The 10,151-nt window shown below is 44.2% G+C and overlaps 2 non-coding genes across 2 annotated transcripts; both read right to left on the minus strand.

Moving 5' to 3' along the window:
- Positions 1-6,847: 6,847 nt before the first annotated feature.
- Trnam-cau (transfer RNA methionine (anticodon CAU)) lies at positions 6,848-6,919 on the minus strand. Its single transcript has one exon. It is a non-coding gene; the product is annotated as a tRNA-Met (tRNA).
- A 377-nt stretch (positions 6,920-7,296) lies between these two features.
- Trnam-cau (transfer RNA methionine (anticodon CAU)) lies at positions 7,297-7,368 on the minus strand. The gene has a single exon. It is a non-coding gene; the product is annotated as a tRNA-Met (tRNA).
- Positions 7,369-10,151: the final 2,783 nt, after the last annotated feature.

Raw genomic sequence — 10,151 nt, forward strand, 5'->3', positions numbered from 1 at the left:
CGACTAAAACAAAAAAACTGAGTCTATTCAAGGCAAGCAACGTGGCGCATATTACACGGCGCCAAGACGACCTTAAAAGCATGTGCTTTGTAATATAATAATTTGTGCGGTTTGCGAGCCAAAACCACTGTATGATTATTAGACACTCCATAGTGGAGAGCTCCGGAATATTCAACCATCTAGTGCTCTTTAACGTGCAGTGCAGGGGCGTAGCCAAGGGGGGGGTTGGGGGGGTTCAAATCCCCCCCCCCCGAAATTTTTCAGTTTTGCTTGCGTATATTGGCACGCACACATACAAACGCACACACGAACATACATAAAGTATGGTTGAACCCCCCCCCCCCCGAAAAAAATTTCTGGCTACGCCCTTGGTGCAGTGACATCGCACAGTACATGGGCCTCTAGCATTTTGCCCCCATTGAAATGCGAGTGCCGCGGGCGGGGTCGATCCCGCGACCTTCTAGTCAAAGGCAGTGCTCTTTCAGGAAATGTCAATTGAATGTCAGAAAGCGTGAATTATTTTGTAGGAATACGAAGTAGCATCGTGCAAATGGGCGCGTTGCCTCTGAGTACAATGAAAAATTTCATCTCTTTTAAAGCAATATATTTTGGTAGCGTAGCAAACCGGGGTGTTAGCCAGTTCAGTGCTCAGCTTCCTTATAGAGCAACGCAGATATCTAACTGAATAATGAGAAATTCTTAAAGTTTGAAAAAGAAAAGTATCCTGTTCTCCCAGATCGCATTAAGCTGCGAGGTCCGTGGAATATACACTATTTTCTTCGACTGCAAACTTCGCAAAAGTGGGACACAGAATAAAGGGAAGACAGAGCACAGGCGCTGTATGTGTGCCATTGTTCCAACAACCTCCGCCGACCACCATTTTGAACAATATTTTCTGGTGCGATGGTCTCCAATAACGATTCTCTTTAATCACAAAACTCGCACAGTTGTAAATGTCACATATTTATATAAGCTGCCAATCGCAATTATTACGTGAATCTCATTATAGAGCGCGGAGTAAAATTAAAGTAATCCGGAATAATATAGCTGGCCTGGTACAGCATTAACACCACTGAATAAAGTCACTTGTGAAATACGATTTCGTAAGAGAATGTTATCATGCTATGTTGACAACTCCTGAAGGACGGAAGTGCGTTGACTTTAACATCCAAACACGAGAATCGATAAAAGGGTCTCATTTTAGAAGTCATTGACATCGAAAATGTTTTTTGCAAAAAAGAAAGGTCCACACAACCAGATTCAATGCAGCAGTACGGACGGAACTTTTCTAAAGCCCTAAATCTCATTGCTCTAGCGAAAATACAGACCGTAATTTCATACGTTACGAGCAAGAAAATATTGCAACCATGCGATTTTCTGACCTTCATTTCTTATTCGGGATTTCTGCTGGACAGGCATCACTGCTTTAAAAATCACGGTAGAAGCAGAAAAACGCGCCTTCGGTGAGGGAGAAGTTTCAAATACAGGCCAACGCGACACCAAAAGACGTAGAATGAAGATTTTTTTCTTTTCTTTCGCAACTGTCCTTGCGCACGGCTGTGTGCGCACACCACCTTTCAAAGCAAAATTTTCCAACCAGGCCTAAAGGAACCTGAGCCTGGCGTCACCATTCCAGTCTTTAAATTGAAGTTTAGAGTTTCCTTTCCTTTCCTCGGGGGGGGGGGGGGGCGTTCTTTTTTGCACTAACTTACAGCATTCCCAAGCTCGGCACACTGTGGGCCTCTCACGCTCTATATCTGCCTGAGCCATACAGTGATAAGAGGTCAGCGTGTCCTTTCATTTTGTTCAATATAATAACTCAAAGTTGCAACATGATAAAGACGTGTGAAAGAAGTTACGTTGACAACTCAAAAAGAAGCACGCAGGCAGGAGAAAAGAAAGCCGAGGCTATCAATGAAGACAGTATGCAATGCGCGCTGCGATCACGGTGAAGACAGTAGCGAAATAAGCCACGTGTATTCCTAGCAGGCCGGCTCGTGCAGCCCATAAATTAGAAATGACACTGTGAGACAGAGAACCCGTGTTTATGGATGAGAAACACGTATCCTTGCATTCGCAATTCTTGAGATACACTTCCTACGACACTGTTACTGTTGTAAAAATGGATGACGAATATTAGCCACCACTTAACATCATTTAGGAAATACTAGCCTATATCACTAAATGGTAGCCGTCATCTAGCCAACAATATCCAGCACTGTAGCCGACTTATTCACCATGTAGCCAACACTCAGTCAGTCACAAAAATATTTATAATTCAACCCTAGGAAAGAGAAAGCTGCACATAATATTTTAGCAAAGAGCCACGACGTTAGTTGCCGGTTCAGGAGGAGAAGCTTGACAAGTAGGTCACAGGAACAACTCTAATTTAACATTGCGCAACAAAATGAAATTGACATACATAAAGAATGACCTAATCATAATGCAATTACCAATTCTTCATGGGCATTTAGGTGAAGTAACATAAAATGGCAACCAACAATTCTCGTAGCTCACTCACAAATGTTCATAGAATATGTAAGAAGATATCTTAAGGGTTCGATAGTGTTCTTCATAATTGGCAATTCTATCTTTGCACATTACTCCACAAAACTGAAGTCTTTCGCCATGGATACTGTGGCATACCGATAAAGTTTTATTATAATGTGTGGCTTTTCTAGTACTGAGGAGTAGCGCTAAGAACGTACTAGAAGGGACTTCATCGTTATCGTGTTTAGGAACGTAGCCAACATGAACCACAACTTAGACAATGTTAGCCAGACGTAACCAATGTCGAAAGAATACGAGCAACTCAAGAGAACCTTTGTCTTCTCTTGTAGTCACTAGTTTTCCGTGTGCGCTGAGCATCTGTACATAAACAGGGTACCGTAGGATGCTGGTAGTGCATGACACAATAACGCAGGCTATAACAGCATCGCTCCGCAGTTTACAAGTCGATGGCGCTTGGGGAAGGGAGTAGTGTACGCTATCAGGTGATGTCGATTGGAAACATTTACATGTCCTTATCTATAGCGAGCACAGACGAAAGCTTATTCTCTCATGCGACAATCATCAAATTACTTTAACGTTGCCACTTCATTGAATTATTACTTTCTATTACTCGTTCTCTTTCCGCCGCCTAGACAGCACCGCTGCATCTACATTCTGAGACTTGGTTGCAGAGGTGTTAACTCGCATTACGTTGATCTTTATTTCACTTTATCGTTTCCTCCACTGTTTGCTTAAATTTGATTAATAATAATTCCCCCTAACACATGTCACGTGGTTGGACGGCGAGGAACGCAGTCGCAGCCGGTAAAGACGAAACCCTTTATTGCGCGCACTTCTGCCCAATAAAAGATTGAAAGTCAAAGTGCAACGATACCGACGCACGCCTTCGTGTCGAATAATCGTATCTGCTGTAAGGTACATCGGCATTTATACGCATGGCAACGAAGTTTCCAGCGTTATAGCTGGTAGCTGCGTTAGTTCCAGAATAAACTCCAGTGCTCTGTTGTGAGCGCAATCCCATCAGAAGAGCTGAAATAATCGGGGAGGTTTGCAGGCATGCTGGCGCTGCCTGCACAATACAGTGGTTACACGTGTAACAGGTCGGGTCCATAAAAATAGAAAAAGCAGCGTGCGAGGCAACATCAGTCACATTATTTCACGTTTGCATACGACGCGCTGTGAAAACACGTTTCAGTCACGTTTAAATACCATAATTCAGATTTGAAGTAATTTTCGCAACACTATTTTGACAGAAGCCCTTACTGCAAGCTCCATCTCCTCCCTTCATACTCTCAGGACCTCAACCAAAGCTGCACTACATCTGCGAACGGCCCACTTGTATTTTGTTGTCATTGGTATTACCGCAGCAAGGCGCAATATTTCTTTTACTCATGCACAATATAATGTTTTCGGCTCAACTACTACAACTGCAGACTCCAGAAAATCTCAAAATAGAGATGTATTCTTTAACGAGAACTTGGCGCCCACTAGACCCGTGTGTTGGCGCCATGCACAGCATGTCATGCACTGTGGTTCAATCAGCAGACACATGAATATGAAGAGGCCACAAGAAGCACAAAGTGCGTGACATAACAAATTATGTCGTTCAGCGTTTTGTATGGCAGTAAAGTTGACATCGTCACATGAAGTACTCTATTGCAGAAAACAACAAGGATTGGTTTGTCACTAAACGTGCCTTGCACAAAATGTCCTACAGAGGACGTAACTAACTTACTGAAGTCCATTGTATCCTCACGACACTCCAAGTGGCCATACTGTAATTCCAGGGTTGCCGCTTCAGGCGGTTCATGCCTGGTTCATGCACCGTTCGCAGGCGCTGAAGCTGCGCTATACTCTATTCCATTTATAAGCATGACAAAGGTCGTTTTCCGGTCGAAACGTCCCAGTTAAGGCATATTTGTGGTTTTCACACACACACACACACCCACACACACACACACACACCCATATATATATGCTCAAATCGTATACACGACCCTGCGCTCCTGTATATGTGACAGGAGTAGATGGTGCTCAAAAACATTATTCCATGGATTGTTGATGGCCGTACATGGTGTGTGTATATATTACAGGAAATTACGAGCGCAAGTCCAGTATTACGAAAATGAAACTCGAACATTCGCTGCACCCTCTTCAGGTTCGCCGGTACGTTTCCCTTTTGTGTCTGCTTCACGGATATATTCATAACACCAGGCCACATTCCCTCCCTTTGAAAACCCCACTGCGCATGTCTAGGCGGCTCCATAATCAGGACAGTTTCGAGCGCATCTTTGGCAAAACAAGGGCGTTTTGTTGTTCTGCGCTGCCACATGCCGTTAAACCTTGGAACGATCTCCCTGGTGATATCGCTTCGATCACTAATCGCAAAGCCTTCCACGACCGCCTACTCGAACATTTCATGCTTACATAGTTTTTCTCATTAAAATTTGTCCAGATCTGTTACTTCGTGCGTTTATCTCATTTTTTTTCTTTTCTTTAAATATTGTATAACGCTGTATTATATCACATTGTAGAGTATTGTAAACACTGCCAAAATTTGCTTTGTTTTTCAATCAATGACTGTCAATGTTAATTAAGTTCGCATTTTTTCCGCTTCGCGCATGCTCCTCCCTTATCTTATTTTTTCTACCTGGATGTTACTCTTTTTTCTTTTTTCTTTCTGGCACTCGATTACGTCGCAGTATCTCAGTGCACCTTTCAGAATGTATAGTTTAGATTTTCAACTTTTTCTGTATTTATCACATGTCATATTTAACCATGTATCGCCCCCCTTACACAATGCTCCGATAAGGAGCCTGTAAGGTATTGTGAATAAATAAATAAATAAATAAATAAATATATATATATACCACTTGCGGCCGTTAACAATATATGCATATATATATATATATATATATATATATATATATATATATATATATATATATTTGCTCATAAGCCCTGACGAAGACCGGTCCTCCGGTCGAAACCGTTGGCAAATAAAATTAAGACAACCGCTTAGTTGTGTCTCTTCTCTTCCCAAGTACGTTTGGCCCATTGGAAAAGCTTCTTCAGTATATATATATATATATATATATATATATATATATATATATATATATATATATATGAAGAAAAGGAGCTGACTCTTAAAGGGCCCCTCACCAGGTTTGACAATTTTGAGCTGACTAGCGGAATGCATACACTGGGCGTTCACGATCACGTCTGCCAAAATTTGCAACGCTACGCGCCGCAGAAATGGGTCAAATTTCAAGCTGAACGCTGCTTGCCCTTCTTCTCGCGGCCGCGCTCGCAGAGAATGAGGGGATGACGTACATGAGAGAATGGCCCTGCGTAGATGGTAGTGCTGTGACGTCGGTCCTCTACGTAGACGACTGTGCTCTGACGTCGCCAACAGTAGCACGTGACACTGCGATAAATATTTGACACGACGTGTAGTTTTTGTAATTTGTTGCTTGAATGGATGAATAAAACTTGAGAACAATAATAAAACACACAAACGGAATGTGTGCGTTGTCTTTTTTTAATTTTTACTGCGAATCGCAGCGAGATTCGAGACAAATCTACCTCCGTTTTGCGCGCGTTCGTGTTCTCGCGCTTTGCGCATCGTGCAGACGCCACCCCTTACAACGAAACTAATTTTCCACCGCGTTCCAGCGCTAATTAGGCTCATTTATCCTCCCGCGTCTAACTCGATGTTCATGCGGCACACCGCTAGTCTCGCGTCCGTACAAATCTCGCAGCTTTCGTGTTCAGTATTAGGTTGAAAGCCAAGTGATCGGCGAGGGCGCATTCGGCATAACTTGCAGAGACGAAGCGCAAAGAACGCCGCCACAACACCGCTCGCGTCTCGGGGGCTCGGGCTGGTTCGGGCACGTCATGCGTTCGTGACATTGTGTGCGCATGACGTGTTCATGCGTATGCGTTATGTGATCCTCCCGCTCGCGTACCGAAGAGGGCAGGGAAGGGATTTGGCTTGTGAAGGCTACACGGGGCGAGCGGCAAGGGTTTGTAGCTCGCCTCCTCGCATCATGGTTTCGCGCCGCTACAAATTTTTGTTTTTCTCGGCTTCCATCGGACCGATTAGAAAAATTCTTGTGGCATAATGCTCCTTATTGGGCTCGCAACAACTTCCAATGTCTAACTAAAATTCGTTATGTCACCTGGTGAGGGGCCCTTTAAGGGCTCGTTTTCTTTGTTAGATACAAAGTTAATGAGAACTAACAGACAATAACGCCAAGGAAAGTATAGGGGGTGTTATCTGTAGTATTTAGAATATAAATGTGAAGAAAGTAAAGTGGACGAAAAGATAACTTGCCGCCGGCAGGGACCGAACCTGCGACCTTCGAATAATGCGTCCAATGCTCTACCACTGAGCTACGGCGGCGGTCATCCTCCCGTCAACTTTATGGGGTATATATGCGCATTTGAACCTTGGAGTGTTAGTCAGCGGCAATCGCAGCCATGGCGGCGAGTGTGGAACACTCTTTTTTCGCCTGTTGGCGTCACGTAGCACGCGATCTTTTTACGAGCTGGTAGCTGACCAATAATCCCTCGGATACTACCTGAAGGCATCAAGTCTGCCAGAGCGAGACCCTCGCTACGAATGAAGGAAAGGAGATGACTTTTAAGGGCTCGTTTTCTTTGTTAGATACAATATTAATGAGAACTAGCAGACAATAACGCCAAGGAAAGTATAGGGGGTGTTATCTGTAGTTTTTAGAATATAAATGTGAAGAAAGTAAAGTCGATGAAAAGATAACTTGCCGCCGGCAGGGACCGAACCTGCGACCTTCGAATAATGCGTCCGATGCTCTACCACTGAGCTACGGCGGCGGTCATCCTCCCGTCAACTTTATGGGGTATATATGTGCATTTGAACCTTGGGGTGTTAGTCAGCGCCAATCACAGCCATGGCGGCGAGTATGGAACACTCTTTTTTCGCCTGTTGGCGTCACGCACCACGTGATCTTTTTACGAGCTGGTAGCTGACCAATACTCCCTCGCATACTACCTGAAGGCATCAAGTCTGCCAGAGTGAGACCCTCGCTCTGGCACGTGCGGCTGTTAACAATCCATTGAATATTTTTGTTTGAGCACCGCCTATTCCTGCCACAAATACAGGAGCGTAGGGTCGTGTATACAAGTTGAGCATGGATATTATACGCGAATGCTGAAGCTTATAACACGGGCGCCGTAAGCGCTGCGCCAAATCTGTCGCAACGTAGCTGTTAAAGGTCTGTAAGACCGAGAACTTACATATATAGGGGACAACACTGTAGTGAAGCCGCGCGTCAAGTTTTCTCTCTTGCTTTCATATTGTCCACTTCAACACCCAGACAAATTTACACCTATGCTTGTACCTTTGCCCAACTTCCATAAAGCTCTGAGGCTCTCACGATGGTCTCAAAGCACGAGGACGTCTACATTACAGCTGAGCATATCGATTCTGTGTTTTCAAGTACACTACCCTGGGTGTCTCCAAGTGGCCACACCAATGGACAGGAGAGGGCCCGGGCCCTCTTCCAGTAAGAGTATAGTCAACAGACCACTCCGTTCTTTGGAGATGGCTTAATGCAGCGCTACCTTACGCGGCTAATGGTGCCTGGTCCTCCATGACAGGTTGGAAATGACCGGCGCAGATGTTCCCTTTCATATGTACATCTAGTAACGGTTATGTGCTCGATAGCCTATAGATTGGCATGTGGCATAACGACAGCACTTTAGCTCCGTTTCACGGTGATTGCTCGCTTGCTCTTCGAATCCTGGTAGACAGATGTCCTTAGCAGGCAAGCTCAAGCAGTATGTACTGTACTGATGTCCATCGCACATTATGGTCTCACTGAACTTGTGCCCCGAAGCGTCAGACGAATGGTTACAATGCTAGCACCACACACCGGCGGACTGGCTCTTCAGTTTTCGTGAAAATATGACGCCCTTCTATCGCTGGGTAATAGAGCGAATTAACGTTTGTCACAATCTTACACTAATTGACTTTCGCGCTTTTCTCTGACCAAACCTACGGATGAGAACATCTAATTAAACCATGAAATTGCCTTTATCACATCTATGTAGAAACATCGTCTTTTTGTTATTTTGCCGCTCTTCCTCAATTAACTGGAAAAATTATCAGCAAGGAAAATAATACTACGTAAATTAGTCAGCGTAAATAGTGAAGGTAGATGTTTTAAGCAGGGACACATATTACCGAATTTTCAAAGCGACATCCCTGGTTGTCTTGCACGAATGTAAGGTGGCCGCCAGTCTACTATTAATCCTAAAGGAGGTTAGAACTCTTGAAGAACGGTCGTTATTCTTCTCTTGAATATAAATACCAGCGCCTAAAACGCAGATTGATTGCACCAAAACCGAGATGAAGGTACCGGCTTACATTTTTATCTTATTTTCAGGATCGCATCTATTGCAGTCTCATTGTTTGCCTTTTATTTTCAGAGCGCAGGTCTTATGTGCCCGTTCCTGCGTTGAGCGGCGTCGCCGTCACCGTCGGTGGCGCCACCGATAGACATAAAGAAGTAACCGATAGACATGAAAAAGAAAATGAGCAAAAAAATACCCAAGATCGAACGCGATTTCAACACGGGCCCTCTGCGTGGCATTCGGGTATTCTACCGCTGAGCTACACTGGTTCTTTTTTTCTTCGTTACCGGTTTTTTAGCATGGCACCAGCGTAGCTCTGCTCTGCAACGCAGAGCTACGCTGGTGCTTGAAACTCATTTGCAAAGATACCCTATACAGGCGTCACGTTGAGAAAGAATAGCGTTAACCAATGTAATATAGCGTGGCAGAAGAGTAAAATAACAACCAGTCATCACGCAATGCTGATTGGGCAACGAGTGTGTGGTTTAATGCTTACCACCCGCTACAAACCGCTCAGCCAGAATTCTTCATCGTCATCAGTGGCATGCAGCATCAACACAGTGCACATATTACCTTATAGATATGTAGCGAGTACCTCGCTTATCCACATAAAGACGAATAATGTCGTAGTGGGCGCTGTCTTACTTCACAAAAATTATCGTTTATGGCGTAGTCGATATCATGTGGAAAGGCAAAACTACAAACACAGTGCCTTGCCCCAACACAAACCTGCGCTCACAATTCACATTAGGCAGTATCCTAATTGTCGGTGACTTTTTTTCTTAGAGTGGGAGTTGGCACACGTATGCTGATATAAAATGCCAACCAACCCATCCTAACAATATTTTAAACTGACTTGCACCTGGGGTCATTTTAACCACACAAAATTGTCCGAAAGCTGAATAATTTGGCAGGGATGCAGATACATGATTTTACCTGCACCAGTTCGTGAATTGTTGGAGATTTCGAAATTCGTTTAATACCGCAAAGAATGAAATAGCGTCTGCAAAGGTCGGTTAGCGGTAAAAAGGACTTTAAACCACGCACTTCTATAGCGGTGCACGCATTCACGGAAAAAGGAAGGCAGAGTTCACAAAGTGCTACTTGAACACATTAAGCAGAAATACAGGCCTTCTCCTTTTTAGGGGCGAAGCTCCTTAAGGCGGCACCCGTTCGTCCCTCGTCGTGCTCGTAGTAGTGAGTAACAAGTCTTACCCTTTGACCTCCAAGGTGGTGCCGGT

The sequence above is a fragment of the Rhipicephalus sanguineus genome, chromosome 3 (genome assembly GCF_013339695.2).
Source record: "Rhipicephalus sanguineus isolate Rsan-2018 chromosome 3, BIME_Rsan_1.4, whole genome shotgun sequence".
Taxonomy (NCBI): Eukaryota; Metazoa; Arthropoda; class Arachnida; order Ixodida; family Ixodidae; genus Rhipicephalus; species Rhipicephalus sanguineus.